This window comes from Crocuta crocuta, unplaced genomic scaffold (assembly GCF_008692635.1).
Source record: "Crocuta crocuta isolate KB4526 unplaced genomic scaffold, BGI_CrCroc_1.0 scaffold183, whole genome shotgun sequence".
NCBI classification, from domain to species: domain Eukaryota; kingdom Metazoa; phylum Chordata; class Mammalia; order Carnivora; family Hyaenidae; genus Crocuta; species Crocuta crocuta.
This window is the reverse complement of record NW_027529431.1, coordinates 557,789-575,296: the sequence shown is the minus strand read 5'-3', so window position 1 is coordinate 575,296 and position 17,508 is coordinate 557,789.

Below are 17,508 nucleotides of genomic sequence, written 5' to 3'. Positions count from 1 at the left end.
AATCCAGTAATTCTTCTCTTACATACGACACCCAGTGCTCATCCCAAAAAGTGCCCTCCTTAATGCCTGTCACCCATTTAACACTCCCATCAACCCTTATTTTATTCTCTTTATTTAAGAATCTCTAATGGTTTGCCTCCTTTTCTGTTTTTATATTATTTTTCCTTCCTTTCTCCTATGTTCATCTGTTAAGTTTCTCAATTACACATAAGAGTGAAATCATATGATAACTTTCTCTGATTGACTTATTTCTCCTAGCATAATACCCTTCAGTTTCATCAACGTTGTTGTAAACAGCCAGATTTCATTTTTCTCCATTGCCAAGTAGTGTTCCATTGTGTGTGTGTGTGTGTGTGTGTGTGTGTGTGTGTGTGTGTGTGTATAATGCATAGCTTCTTAATCCATTCATCAGTTGGTGCACATCTGGGGTCTTTCCATAATTTGGCTATTATTGATAGCACTGCTATAAACATTGGGGTGCATATGCCCCTTTCAGTGAGCATTTTTGTATCTTTTGGATAAATTCGTAGTAGTGCAATTGCCACATCACAGGGTAGTTCTATTTTTAATTTTTTGAGAAACCTTCAAGGTGTTTTCCAGAGAGACTGCACCAGTTTGCATTCCCACCAACAATACAAGAGGGTCCCCTTCCTCCACATCCTTGCCAACATCTGTTGTTGCTTGAGTTGTTAATTTTCATCATTCTGACCAGTGTAAGGTGGTATCTCCTTGTGGTTTTGATTTGTATTTCCCTGATGATGAAAGATGTTGAGCATCTTTTCATGTGTCTATTTGCCATCTGGATGCCTTCTTTGGAAAAGTGTCTATTCATGTATTTTGCCCATTTTTTCACCGGATTATTTGTTTTTTGGGTGTTGAGTTTGGTAAGTTCTTTATAGATTTGGGGTACTAACCCTTTATCTGATATATCATTTGCAAATATCTTCTCTCATTCTGCTGGTTGACTTTTAGTTTTGTTGCTTCCTTTGCTGTGGAGAAGCTTTTTATCTTGATGAGGTCCCAGTAGTTCATTTTTGCTTTTATTTCCTCTGCCTCAGTAGACATGTCAAGTAAGAAGTTGCTGTGGTCAAGGTCAAAGAGGTTGCTTCTTGTTTTCTCTTGTAGGGTTTTGATGGTTTCCTGTCTTACATTTAAGTCTTTCATCCATTTTGAGTTTATTTTTGTGTATGGTGTAAGTAACTGGTCCAGTTTCATTCTTCTGCATGTTTCTGTCCAGTTCTCCCAGCACCATTTGTTAAAAAGACTGTCCTTTTCAACTGGATACTATTTCCTGCTTTGTCGAAGATTAGTTGTCCTAACCAAAGATGTCAAAGATCTGTATGCTGAAAACTATAGAAAGCTTATGAAAGAAATTGAAGAAGACACAAAGAAATGGACAAACATTTCATGCTTATGGATTGGAAGAACAAATATTGTTAAAATGTTGATGCTACCCGAAAGAATCTACATATTCAATGTAATCCCTATCAAAATAACACCAGCATTCTTCACAGAGCTGGAACAAATAATCCTAACATTTGTATGGAATCACAAAAGACCTCAAATAGCCAAAGTAATATTGAAAAAAAAAAAAAAAACACCCAAAGCTGGAGGCATCATAATCCTGGTCTTTAACTTGTACGACAAAGCTGTAATCATTAGGACAGTATGGTTTGGGCATAGTGGAATAGAATAGAGAACCCAGAAAAGAAATTGCATAATTTAAAAGTGTATGACTTGATATTTTAATATATGTATAGATTTTTAAATGATTGCCAAAATCAAGCTAATTAACATATCCATCACCTCACACAATTTGTGTTTGTGTTTGTGTGTGTCTGTTGTGACAAGGTTTCAAGTATACCCTCTTAGCAAGTTTCACATCTACATGACAGTAATGTTACCCGCAGTCACTGTGCTGTATAGTATATACCCAGAACTTATTCACCCTGCTTAACTAATCCTTGTACCCTTTGACGAATAACTTCCCATTTCTCCCTTTGCCCTGTCCATGTGAACCACTACTCTACCCTCTGTTCCTAAGAGTTTGAAATTTTACATTCTGTGGTGCCTGGGTGGCTCAAGTCGGTTAAGCGTCCGACTTTGGCTCAGGTCATGATCTCACGGTTTGTGGGTTCGAGCCCCGCGTCAGGCTCTGTGCTAACAGCTAGCTCACAGCCTCGAGCCTGTTTCAGATTCTGTGTCTCCCTCTCTCTCTGATCCTCCCCTGCTCATGCATTCTCTCTCTTTCAGAAATAAATAAAACATTAAAAAAATTTTTTAAGAGAAAAAGAACATTTTAGAATCTATGTAAGTGAGATTATGCGGTATTTGTAATTCTATTTCTGAATTATTTCACCTTGCATGAGGTCCTCCAAGTTCATCCATGTTGCATATAGCAGGGTATCCATTTTAATGTCTAAATGTACACATTACCCCACCTGTATTCTGTTTTATCTAATTAATGCCTACAGCACTCAGAGCAATCATCATTTACTTTGAAATGTTTTTTCTGATGCTTCCTACTAAAAAAACTTCCTCTAATAAATATTATAATTTTCCTAAATGTCTCTTCTCTTGGAAATTTCCCAAATTTTATTTTTATATTTATTTGGTGGCTCTTTAATGTATTTCCAGCCCACTATAACATAATCTTATTAAAATATGTTTGATTATGTTTTCTTTAATTGTATCCACAGCACCTACACACCCCTCACAAAAATGCTTTTCTCAATACATATGTGAAGAATAGCTGAATATACAAAACCAAGCTGAGCACAGCTAGACAAAAATTGTAAATGTGTGTGAATAAGCTAGCTAACATAATCTGTATTAGCCTTGACATATAGATAACTTGGATATTGCATTTAGACGATGAAGACTATCTTTCTAAAATGAGACATAAATTTTATTATTATATCAAATATAATATCAAGTTGATATTTAATTTTTTGTAGGTGAAAAGAACTTAAACAAGTTTCTTTCCCGTGAGCTTTTCTAAAACATTTTAGAGTTGTTGAACATTTTCTTCTTTTTTTTGAGGAAAGTTGAATGGAAGTCCCAGATGTAATACATCTTATAACCCAAGAAATCTAATAATTTGTTTTAAGTATTTTGAATCATCTAACATAAGTTGTAGCATAGAGAATTATATAGTAAAATATTTTACTCAATAAAATGTATGTATGTATGTTTCATAACCAACCAGTGAGTGACATATTTTAAAAATTTTCAAGAAAGAAATGGTGAATACATAATCATAGAATCATAGACTAACAGATTTTCAGGAAAACTTATGCCACCAGTGCGATTGTCCTGAGAGCAGGAATCCCATCTACGGAATCTTATGTAGTTCTTCATGTATTCCTTTCTGCAATAATTCTAAATTCTCTGGACAGAGCCAGTTCTTTGATAATGTCTCTAATGGTCAAAAAGGTCTTCCTTTTATTGATCCAGCATTTTTCCCCTTGCAATCTTGACTTTTCATTCCAACTCATCTTCCAGAACAGCATAAAAAATGTCTGAGTATCTTTCTACATCTCTCAAATATTTGAATACCTCTGATTCCTTCCTTTGGGGGTATATATCCTTGTCCCTCACAGACCATGGTTTTCAAGTTGCCTATAACAGAAGCAGTCATTCCAGTCTGCTTTAAGTTGCATTTGAGAATTTCACTTATGTTAAATAATATCTTATTTCTATGTTGTCTGTTTTTTTTTTACTACATTAGCTATTCTAGATTTCTAGATTTCTTTCTTTATTATAAGTAATATTCTCCATTTAAAATAAAACACTAAGAAAGAATAAACAAATCAAGAAAATAGACGTCTCTTCTATTTTCAGAAAATTGTCAGATTATATAATCTGAAACCATTCTTCTATAAAAAATCAAATACACATGTGAGGCTGAGTGGCTCAGTCAGTTAAGAATACTACAGTTGGTTTTGGCTTGGGTCATGATCTCATGATTTTGTTAGTTTGAGCCCTGCATCAGGCTCTGGACAGTGTGGAGCTTGCTCTGGACTCTCTCTCATTCTTTCTCTCTCTCTCTCTCTGCCCCTCCACTGCTCATCCTGTCTCTGTCTCTCTCAAAATAATAAACTTAAAAATATCAAATATACTGGATAACATCTGAAAAATACACTTGTATATACAAAGATGAGCAAAAAACAAAAATATAGAAATGGCCAAGGACCAAAAATGGAGGAAAGTTGGAAAACAAAATAGAAGGCAAATCTAAAAACAGGTTTGCTAGTTTGAGGGATGAAATAGTATTTAATGTCCTTGGCAACTAAGTAGTTTGGGGTCTGAAAAAAGTAGCCAACTTTTAAGGGACCAATACTCATTGAAAATGTGCATTAGGAAAAAAATGTATGTAGAGGGAAGAGATGATGACTAGAAGACCGTGTCTCCTTCTCAGCTCCCAGAGAAGAAAAGAAAATGCTCTCACCTGACAATTAATCACCACAGGTCTCTTTTGAGGCCTGATTGGGCTTAAATTGACTTGATTTGCATGGTTTTGAAAACCTTGAGAAATAAATCACTATTACATAATCATAAATTGTTAATAAAATTGATGTGTTTGATAAAATTCAAAATCACTCTCTCTTAAGGAAAAAAAAGATACTCAAAAAATGTTTAGAGTGTGCTGATACCATTCTACTGAACCAGAGCTTATATTTCACAACAGTAAAAATAAATGATAAGAAAACAACAACAACAACATGTGTTAGAAATAACAAACAGCAGAATTAGGCTGTCAAAAAGGTCAGATGGTATAAAATGGATATGAAACAATTGTATTTCAAGAACATAAGAAGATTGTAGGTTATTATATTAAAATGAGAATGTTTAATAAATAGAAATTCTAAAAATGAAAAAGTGTATTCATTAGATTAAAAAATAACCCTCAAGGAATGGGGCAAAAGGGCACATGAAACAATTGTACTTCAAGAACATAGGAAGATTGTAAGTTATTATATTAAAATGAGAATGTTTAATAAATAGAAATTTTAAAAATGAAAAAGATGTATTCATTAGATTAAAAAAAAACCCTCAAGGCATGTGGCAAAAGAGCACATGAAGCTGAAAAGAGCATTTCTAGCCTACTTTTGGCATTCAGTACATTGTACTAAATGAAGGGGTGCCTGAGTGGCTTAGTCAGTTAAGTATCCAACTCTTGATTTTCTCTGCTCATGATCTCAGGATTTGAGACCAAGCCCTAAGTTAGGCTCTATGCTGACAGCTCTCTCTCTCTCTCTCTCTCTGCCCCTCCTCCGCTTCTGTGCACTCTCTCTCTCTCTCAAAATAAATGAATAAACATCTAAAAAATATAAATAAATCAATCATAGTAAACGAAGCACAAATAGATAACAAGATGGAAATTGCAAGAAAAATTAGCAGATATGAAGAATATTATGAGAAGATCCAGTATATATCTCACTGTATTTCTAGTGGTAGATAATGTTAGAAAATGCTGAACACAGGCAAAAGGAAATTTTGAAAAAAATGAACAGAGATTAAAGAGAGAAAATATAAGAGAATGAAACAATTTGACTGAAATAGATGTTCTTGCACAATAATAAAAGCCGAGGGAATTAAATAATTTCTTCAAAGTACTAAGAGAAACACTGTCAAACCAGAATTCAAGGATCACCCAAACTATCATTTGCAATTAAAGAAAGTAAAGGAACATTTAGGAAAGGAAAATATTTCCAAACCACAGCTCTACAAAAAAAGAATTTTTAATCGTAAATTTTAGGAACAACAAAATTAAACCCAAAGGGAAGATATTTACTCCATAAAGGAATGGAGGTGAAATAAAAATAAGTAAACATGTTGAGAAATAAAAATTATTATATAAAACAATTATCACGGTGGATCATTTGCGGGGAGGAAAAATAAAAGAAATTGATCTAAAATACTATATAATAATTCCATATAGAACAAATGGGAAGAATTGTCTGAGGAAAAATATTCGAAGTTATTTATATTGTAAGGAAAGTGGCTAAAGCTGTTCATTATTGCTTTGTTAAATTATACATAAATACTTAAAACATAGGGACATCAGATACAAAAATAGACTTTTAGCTTCCAGGCATTAGATTTTAGAAATATGTAACACAAAAGAAAGGTAAAGAAAGGAAAAAAAAAAAAAAAAAAGAAAGTACAATGGTAAACCAGTATCTCCAGTGTGATGTTGCAGGCAAGTGGAAGGTAATAGAAGTATTAAATTATTGTTCAGTCATAAAGAACTATCTTTTTCCTGAGTGTAGTGCAGTTTACAAGGTAGTTTCATCTTTTCTTTCTTTAATCCTTACAAAACTTCAGTTCTATAAAAGAAGTCATTTTCTGTTGTTTAATAGATAAGATATCGAGTTCTTTTTTTCATCCATCATACATTTATTTTTGGAATGGATTTATAATTTAAAGAGACTAGAGAAAATATTCAAATCCATGTCTTCTGTTTCTAGGTCAAGCATCTTTGCCATTTGCAACTCAGTCTACAGTCAGTCATTCAACTGTGAAAACATCGGTCATGATAAAACCCACTTCACAAAATTAATATAAGATATACTGAAACATTCCATACTGACATAAAGTTACATTATGTTTTTGCCATTCTCCAAATATAAACCTTTGGAAGAGGATGAAAAATTAGTTGCATCAGATTGCTGCTGATTCTCTCAGTTATGTTTCTTATGGTGATCATTGCTTCCTTATTCAAGTTGCATGAACTTTGTTTAATATTCCTTTCTAGAATTTGAAAAGAAGTCAATATCAAGTTGACTATCCTTTTTTTGTTGTGGTTGTTTTTAAGAATCTTTCTCCCTACCCCACTCCCAACTTAAACAAGAAAATAATTGGTTTTTCATTCATCTTCTTAAATTCTAAACTTTAAAAATTTACATATTTGTTTTTTAAGTTTATTTATTTATTTATTTATTTATTTATTTATTTGAGAGAAAGGGAGTGGAGGGAGAGAATTCCATGCAGACTTTGCACTGTCTGCCTGGAGCCTGATGTGGGACTCAAACTCAGGAACTGTGAGATCATGGTCTGAGCTCAAATCAAGAATCAGACACTTAACCAACTGAGCCACTCAGGAGACCCTAAGAAGTCACATATTTAAATAATCACTAAGTTAGATGTGAAAGCCTTCTGAAATTATGTAGAGATTTAGAAAGTCACTTATGGTCATTAGGTGTTTTCTTACATTTTTATTTTTCAGTTTCCAATCTACAACCAATTCTCCACAAAAACTCAGAAGAAAGAAAAACAGAAAAGTCACTGTTCTAAGTCTTTCATTTTTAATCATTGTGCCTTGGTCCCAACATTGATATTATTCTTTCTGTCATCTTTTCTTTGAATTCAGATGAAAACAAATGAACAATTACAAAACAAAACAAAACAAAAAACACAATTATTTGTTTACCTTAGAAGCTTTTACAGATGTGTTTTCTATTTTGGCTGTTTCTTTTACCATTTTTTAACATTATGACACACATCAGTTTCTGATTTGCTTATGTGTACAGTGATCTATTTTTTGTACATATTATGTTAAAAAATAAATCTACTCTGGAGATTATTTACTTCTACTAATCAAAACGTTTTGTAAATTAAAAAAAAATTAATGTTTTATTTATTTCTGAGAGAGAGAGACAGCATGAGCAGGGGGGGTCAGAGAGAGAGGGAGACACAGAATCTGAAGCAGGCTCCCAGCTCTGCGCTGTCAGCACAGAGCCCGACATGGGGCTCAAATCCACGAACCATGAGATTATGACCTGAGCTGAAGTCAGATGCTTAACCGACTGAGCCACCCAGGTGCCCCAAGTTTTGTAAATTTCTATAACATTGTTGTAATAAAAGAAATCATTGTAATGTATATTACACATAAAGCAGGAATGCTTTGGTTTTCAATTTGTTCTAAAAGTTGGACAGTATACAAAACAGCAGTAAGTATAGGAGTCTCTGGTGTGACACTGCTTAGGGTTAGGTTGACTCCTGCTTCTACAATACTAAGTTTATGATTTTTCAATTCATATGTTTTTTGCATATGTTTTCTTGTTTATAGATAGGAATAACTTTCTCATAAAGTTACGGGAAAAATTAGAATCACTGAAAGCTCTTTAAATTGTGATAATTCTCACATGTGTCTCCCAGCAACCGGCTTACCTGCTGATGGACCAGGCACTAAGCACAGCCACCTGCAAACCTTGATATCAGGCCCACCCATCCTCCTGTGTCCACTGAGAACAGAACTGCCCACTTGTAGGATACAGCACCAAACCTACCCAATGAACAAATCTGCCTAAGATCCCTGGTATAAATATCATTTTTTGGATAAATGGTTAAAGAAATTGTGGTATATACATTAATAAAATATTCTACAGCCTTAGAAAAAGAAATCCTGCTATTTGCAATGGAATAGATGAATCAGGAGGACATTCTGCTAAGTGAAATAAGCCAGTCATAAAAGCATATTTACCACGTGATACCACAATATGAGGAATCTAAAATAGTCAAATTTTAGATGCTGGGGACTGGGGTGAGGAAAGCCATAAGATGTTAGTCCAGTGGTACAAAGTTTCAGTTATACAAGTAGAATTAGTCTTTAGTTCAACACGGAGCCTGTAGCTGTCAAACTGTTTTAAATAAACAAACCTACTTTTTTCTAACTAAAAGGTGGGATAATTCAATTTCTGCAATTTTTTAAAAAATACTATCTGGTAATATCATGGTTATATTGGCTCTGTAAAATGTTTACTTTCTCTATTAAATTGAACTCTGGGAGTGCATTTTCCCATTCTTCTCAGATTTTATGTTATGTGGAAATCAATAACTACTTCTTACATTTTCATTAGATTTTAGGGCAGAATAGCAGCTCCTCTCAGTACTTCTAGCACATATGAATTCAAACCAAGAGAGTATGAAACTATAGCTCTCTCAACACTTACTGTCTAGATGGTAGAGCTACAACACTCTTACTAGTTTATGTTAATAGCCCCCAATTTTTATCATCCATATATATATCCTTAAATTCATGAAATATTTTTCCATATAGATGGATGCTTTCTTGATATATGAAATTATATGTTTTCTTTCTTCTTACTATTAGATATGGTTCTTTGAATAAGATTCATTTTAATGGTATGTGAAGTCATGGTCTTTACAGTTTTGGTATTTCCATGCAATGGTTATGTTCTGCATTAAAATTTCATGTTAATTCTGTTTATCACTCATAATTTATAAATATTTGTATCTAAAAATACATTTTGTGCATACCTTATAACTATTTTCCTTGGGAATTACTAGGAAATATTTTATTCTATTTTTACCAATCATCTTTTGGTGCCCTATCTGTTGTCTTCACTTATACCCAGGTTTAAGATTCTTCTGGGATATGTTATTTTTCCTCGCCATGTTCACGTTAAAGGTCTCTTGATAGAATGGAGATTGCCATGCCAAAGAAGTGAGCTTATCTTTCTGCCTGGAACTTCTTGATGTAGGCTCAAGTTTGTAAAAACTGTTATTTGGCATACTATTTATAGCCAGCTGTTCATCTCCCTTACTTCCCTTACTTTTTTTCAAATCAGACCTTTAACTGGAAGGAAAGTTGAAAACTCAACTTGAGCCTTCTGGTCCTTCAGTCTCATTTCTACATTAAATAAAATAAGTTTCTAAGTCAAAAATGCAGCATCTTAGATAAAATTTTATTTAATTATTCTTAAACAAATACTTCTTAATTTTTCTCGAAAAATCTTTGTTGAGAGAACATTGGCTATGACCTCTTTTATTTTTCTGTAATTATTATTCACAGAAATATGGTACAAGCATCAAGCAATACAAAGTATCTCTAATTAAATTTATTATGTGATTTTCCCTTGTTTATTAAACTTCTATTAAATTAAATAAAATTAAAATTCTCAGAAACTTGTTCTGAAAACCCAACTGGCTGGGGAGAGGATCTTCTCACAGGGATGCATCTAGATGTTCTTCCACGGATTGCACATGTAGCCATGATTACCCCTTAATCAACCATATCAGGGGGAGAACATTCACAAAATGGTTACACACATCTAGCTCCTGAAGTATGTTTTCTGAAATAAACTTGCCAAATAAATCATTTTCCCCCCTGTGTAACCAATTTTCATGTCCATCCACACCATCTGTTCCTCATGAAAATGGAAAATTAGTTTTGTGCTGACCTGGCATCAGTCAGTTCCATTATCTCCAACGGGTTCATTAAAAAAATACTAGAATTTCTTCTACCAGCATATACCACTTTATTTCTTCCTGAATTCAAAATAATTGTAATCATGCTATAAGTGACTCTACTAAGTCACTTCTTTCTTCAATATTTTATGAGATTTGCTTGCTCAGTTTTATGGTCTTATATAATACTTGTTATACTGGTGACATTACATACCCTATTCCCTGTTTTCCAGGAACTATAGCCCAATTACCATCAGGCCATGCTCAGTGAAAGCCCACCACATTCTTTTTATGTTAGAATTAAGTTACTGTCTAGGTACATAGCATTATTTTAAAAACTGAGTTTGAAAATCGTTTCTAATTTTTTTTGTGATGTTAGAGGATGATACCCAAGGAATATAATAGATTGTAACAAACTAACATTTGTGAATGAATTAATTTTTCTCCATTGTATCTGATTCCTCAAAACTAAGTTTTGAATAACTGGTCACACTAGAATGAGAAAACTGGTAATTTAAATATGACAAAGCATACATATATCTATGGAAACATAAATAAAACATTGCATGTAAAGAGAGATTATCAGTACTTTAATAAGAATGCCCACTAAATAAGTTTTAATGACCATTCAATAGTACATTTGAGAGGCACCTGGGTGGTTCAGTCAGTTAAGCATCCAACTTCCACTTAGGTCAAGATCTCTAGGTTTGTGGGTTAACGTCTAGCGTTGGGCTCTTGCTGGCAGCTCAGAGCTTGGAGCCTGCTTCCTGTTCTGTGTCTCCCCCTTTCTCTACTCCTCCTCTGCTTGTGCTCTGTCTCTCTCTCAAAAATAGATACATTCTAAAAAATTAAAAAATAATAATACATTTCAAATGACAAATATTTCCTAAAGAAATATATTCTCACTCCTATTATTATTTTTAAATGTTTATTTATTTTTGAGAGATAAAGGAGAGTGCGAGAGAGCACAGAGCAGGGGAGGAGGGGTATAGGGAGAGGGGGACAGAGGGTCTGAAGTGGGCTCTGTGTGCTCGGACAGCAGCCAGCCTGATGCAGGGCTCTAACTCACAAACTGTGAGATTATGACCTGAGCCAAAGTCAGACACTTAACAAACTGAGACAGCCAGGCACCCCTCACATTCCTATTATTGACTCTTAATAAATGTTTGTTAATAGTGTGGGAATTTAAAAGAAACTTCTAAATGTCATGAGGACAATGATAAAACATATATGATCTATACTGAAATGGCCATATCTTGAAAGGTGAAAGAATTGCCTCTTATGGAAAAGTTAGAAGAGTTTACAGCAGGTTTATTTATAATTGTCAGAAGCTAGAAACAATCAAGATGTTCTTCAATTGATGAATGAGTAAATAAAATGTGGTACATCTATACATGGACTTTTATTCAGCACTAAAACTAAATGAGCTATCAAGCTATGAAAATACATGGAGGAAGCTTACATGCATACTAGTAAGTGAAAGAAGCCAATATGAAAGCTTGTACACTGTATAATTCCAACTATAGGACATTCTGGAAAAGCCAAAACTATGGAGATAGTGAACCACCCTGTGGTTGTTGTAGGTAGGTTGGTGGAGTGGTGGGAGTATCGTAAGAGAGAACAGAGACTTTTTTAAAGTTTATTTACTTGTTTTGAAAGAAATAGAGTGAGCGAGCAGGGGATGGGGAGAGAGAGAGGGAGAGAAAGGCAGAGAGAGGGACAGAGAGGATCCTAAGAAGGCTCTGAACCGCCAGCACAGAGCCTGATGTGGTGCTCAAACCCATAAATAGTGAGATCATGATCTGCACTGAAACCAAGAGTCAGACACCCAACCAACTGAACCACCCAGGCCCTCCAGAGAACAGAAAATTTTTAAGGCAGTGAAAATACACTGTGTGATATTATAATGAAGGATGTGTGTTGTCATATATTTGTCCAAACCCATAGAATGTGCAATAGCAACAGGGAACTCTAATATGAATTATGAACTCTGGACAATGATGACGTATTAAATATAGGTTCATCTGTTTTAACAAAGATACCACTCTGGTGAGTGATGTTAATAATGGGGGAGGTAAGACATGTATGGGGACTAGGGGTATATAAAAAATATCTATACTCTCCTCCCAATTTTGCTGTAAACCTAAAACTGCTCTAAAAAAACTAATACTTAAAATAAAACAAAAAGTAAGGGGAAGGATGGGAATTCATACCAGATCCATTTGTTAGGATGAGATTCTATGCTGACAGGAAATGTTTTAATCAGCAAGGTCAGGAGCACAGGGCCTAGCTAGGTAATCTCCATGTATGGCTAACAAAATTGTCATTGCAATTCTGAGAATAAACAGCATGTAAAATAATGGACAGAGCTTGACAGCAAGAAGTCTTGGCCAGCTCCATGGGTGCTGGCCAGCACCCAGGAAGGGGGAAGTGGGTGTTGCAGGGACAGCGGTGCTCTGTCTGTCACAGTTGAGTGGCAGGTAGAATACAGATCAGGAGCCCAGGTTTTCAGAATACCAGCACTAAAACTGTGAGGAGGAGTGGAAGTGGAAAGTTAGCATGTTTTATTTGCACTTGGCGAGCAATGTGAGGGATAAGAATGCCCTTGTTCTAAGTCATTGCACCTGTAATGATTGATTCCTCCATTTATTCCAGTTCTTTTTTGATTGATACTTTCCTTTTTCCTACCTAGTCTATTGCAAACGTCTAAAGTTCTCTGATTTTACTGATTTTATTTCCTAACTAAAAAGATAGTATATCCTCAATTTAGGACACTTAATTCAGAAAAGAACAAATGAGTTTTGTTATTTTCATGCAATGACTATTTCCAGAAAGAAAAACAAATGGAGGAAAAAAAAAATCTGTCCTTAAAAACTATTTTATTTATACCCTCTCTTTAGTTCTCTGAAAATGCCTTACCAACATGACATTTCCACTCTATAGGGTTCTGTATATTTATCTGGTTTTCTATTAAGTCAAATTTCTCTTCACTGAGAATGTGGCTGGGAAACACTCTTATCTTTTCTCAATTGGGTTTTTTTCTTTAAGGAAAACCTTTTTTGTAGACTATTGAAAAAGTAGGAGAGCCTGTATAAATATCAATGTATTAAACTTGGTTTTTATTGAGCACCATTTTCATGCTACAAACCACATATTACATCTTAATAATAAATATATCACTAACAGATATGGCTGTATTTCTCCAGTGACTTGATGGTTCTGACATTAATAAATGTGTGAAGAGTAAATTAAATATTCTGACATCATTAAATATATGAAAAGTAAGATGTTGCCATGTGGAAATAAAACCATGAGCACAAGAAAAATTTCAGGTTGGTTCACTTATCCTAATTTCTCAGCAGAGGTAATAATCTTTTTGCTGCCTTGAAGCCTGAGGCATGCTGGTGGGTATGAGATTACTTTTTAATACAAGTCAATTGTTTGCTATCACAGAAATTTATCATAAATACAACAATTTCAGATTGAAGTCAATCTCTATAATTAGTAATTGTGTATTAATTTCTGATTGTTGTTATAATAAATCATCATACACTTAATGGCTTATTACATCCTATTTTTTCTCCTCTTATATTTGTGGAAGTCAAGGTTTAAGAGCAAGGGGGGCCTTGGTGGCTCAGTAGGTTAAATATACGACTTTAGCTTAGGAACAAATGAGTTGTTCACAGATCGTGAGTTAGAGCCCCACATTGTGTGAGATGGAGCCCCACTTCTTGATTCTCTCTCTCTCTCTGTCTCTCTTTCTCTATCCCTTGTTCATTTGCTCTCTCCTTATCTCTGTCTCTCAATAATAAACAAACAAATAAAAAGTTTAAAATAAAGGTGTTAGCAGGGCTTTGTGCCTTGTGGGAATTTCAGGGCAGAACTCATTTTCTTGCATTTTGCAGCCAAGAGTCCACCTGTATTTCTTGGGTTGTGGCTCATTTCTCCATCTTCAATATGCATCATTCCAACCTCTGCTTCTGACATCACATCTCTTTTTAATCTCTGAAACTGACTCAACTGCCTCTCTTTAACAAGAATTCTATAATTACGTTAGACTCATCCAGAGAATCCAGGGTAATTTCTCTATCTCAAGGTCCTCAACTTAATCACATCTGGAAAGTTCCTTATGCCCTAATAAAGTCACATATTCACAGTTTCTACTGATTTGGATGAAGACATGTTTGGAGGCTTCCATTCATTTTATTATAACATGGAATATGCAACTTTTATCGCCAGGCCTTTTTAAAACACAAATTAAATACGTAAAAAAATAAAATAAAATTGGACTGAAAAATTCACAACCTAAGCCTAAAATAACTTAAAATCCTGTACAATTCTAGCATTTTAGATTATTCTTTTCCTTGAACACTGATTAAAAAATATTTATACCACAAATCACAATATGGTAATCTGTATTGCAAGCATATTAAATTTTACTTTTTCTTGAAGACAAAATATTTTCTATATAAAAAATAAATCTCAAAAAATAAGAACATATATGCTAAAATTGTTCACTAAATTCAAGCAAATATTGAAAAAAAAATACTTTGGTTCAAGTCACTTTAATCAGAAACATTTTATCATCCTTTTGATCACTGAGAAAAATAATAAAAATAAAAGAGTTGAAAATCTATCCCCAAATATGTATAAAGTGTGGTAACAGAATGTCATATAGAAATATAAAAAGAAATTCAGGAGATATTTAAATATTAGAATCAACAAAATATATTTACCTATAGGAATTAGAAGTATGGGGAAAGAAGAATAGAAAAGATTCCTAGATAGTACAATTCACCAGGATAAGGGGTTTAAGATGAGAAACAGTTTGACAGATGAAAATGTCTATTTTCTGATGTTCAACTATCTGTGGAATTTCCAGGCTGATATTTTCAAGGAGTAATCATTCCACTCAACATCTTGGCTTGTCTCTTTGTAGCTATCTATCTCCATTCAGAGGCTGCAAAAACTTTCTAAAATACTGTTTTTTTACCATATGTTATAAAGTAGGTACCTCCAATTAGATGTACTTATAGAACATTTGGAATGCACAAGAGAGTTGGACAGAGAGACCATCTTTCAGTTGATTCACTCTTCCCCTATCAAGTATAATTGTGAGAACATTGAGTCCTAAACCAATCTAGTCCCTATTTCCCATGCATCAACTGACAGGGGTGCCGGTAGGCACAATATTTTGACATGTGGATCACTTGCTACAGTTGTGCATTCTTTAACTCAACAATTTCTGTCATGGCTTCTGGGTCCTAGCCTTGAGCTTGTGCCTCCAGTCCTTCCACAGATTTTAAAAGTATCTGATTACTGAGCTGAACCCCATTCTATTAAAAACAGAATGGATAACGTTTCCTGTTAACGACCCCTAATTAATAAAATTTGGCTGGAAGTTACCCTTATGAATCTGGATTTTAAAGCAAAGAATAAAATTGAGGGTATGCATTTGGAAATCATTAGAGATAGATCTTAGTGATGGAAAGGAAACTGAATGAGGTCTTCCAGTAAATGTTACATGCATAGAAACATTGCAGAGCTCTGATGCCATAGCTTCCTATGCCTTCTTATGGCATTGAAGCCAGTCAGAGAAGCTGGCAATGAAAGAGAAAGTGTAATATCACATCTTAAAGAAGATGTCAAATTTGTTTCAGCATTTCCTTTCCCATTATTTTGCTAAATTTCCTTTTCATTGTCCCTCAGTGATTTTCAAACTTTAATTATCTCTTGATATGGTCACCCTATTTCGTGCTTCCTTTGCCTATGCTGGAACCAATGTAAACCAGTTCAAATATGCATACTCTCTAATCATGAAATTATTCTTTTACTCACTGTTTTGAAATAATTTCTTGTCAAACTGTAAGCCAAGGCATTTTCAGATATTATATTTCTCTTGATTTTAGACAGCTGAGCCATTATGTAGAAATTTACAAAATCAAACTCATCTAGTTCTCTACAAATTCATATCATCTAATATCAAATGTTCACTCAGCAGTGCTTGATAAACCTTGTGCTGAGGTTATAACACACACACACACACACACACACACACACACACACACACGTATGCATATATACACACACCTTTACTTTCTTGCCACTGAAAATAGTGTGTTCATTCTTTCCAAGCTAATCTTTCTTCTTATTTATCACGTTTCTTTATATTTCATCTTAGATTCATTCATGCATTCATTCAAAATTTTTATTTAAAGACCATAAACCAGGCAATGATTCTTGGGGTAGGGTTTAATAGTAAACTAAATATAGAATCTCTGGTACTGGACTTCTTATAACTTGCAAAGAATATACAATAACAATCAAGTTAACCTTGTTAGAGAGATTTTCAGGATTTTTTCTTGTGGGATTGTCAGGGAAGACCACTTTAATAAAGAAATATTTACAAAGAGACCTGAAGTTAAGCTCTCTATCTTTCTGCTGCTGGGGTTTTATATTGATTTATAAGGGTTTTCAATATATTTAAAACACACATCTATTTCTTTTTTTTTAATGTTTGTATTTATTTTTGAGAGAGAAAGAGACAGAGCTCCTCCAGGGGAGGAGCAGAGAGAGAGGGAGCAGAGAGAATCAGAAGCAGGCTCCAGGCTCTGAGCTGTTAGCACAGAGCCCAACACGGGGCTGGAACTCGTGACTGCAAGATCATGACCTGAGCCGAAGTCAGACTCTTAACTGACTAAGCCACCCAGGTGCCCATCTTTTCTTATTTTGTAAACATACACCTATTTCTTATGTGTGATACATATTTGACTTTTTTTTAATGTTTTATTTATTTTTGAGAGAGAGAGAGAGGCAGCGTGAGCAGGGGAGGGTCAGAGAGAGAGGGAGACACAGAATCCAAAGACAGTCTCCAGGCTCTGAGCTAGCTGTCAGCACCGAGCCTGACCCGGGGCTCGAACCCACAAACCGCGATATCATGACCCGAGCCAAGTCGGAGGCTCAACCGACTGAGCCACCCAGGCGTCCCCATATTTGACTTTTAACTTGGATTATGGTATGTTGGATATATATTAGTCTTCCAACTGTACAGCCTAATTTTATCAAACTTTTATGACTTCTGGACTTCAGATGAGGGTTGAATCTAATTTTCTAATCAATTTAAAATATTAATTAGTATTTTATTCATCTAGTATTTAGTGTTTACATTGTAGTTTTACTATTCCTTTGTTTCTTATGCTTAGAAGTTGGATCCATGTGGAATTTTTTGTCATAAGGTATAAAATACTGATCTATATGTATCATAGATAATTAGATGAATAGATGTCCAACTTT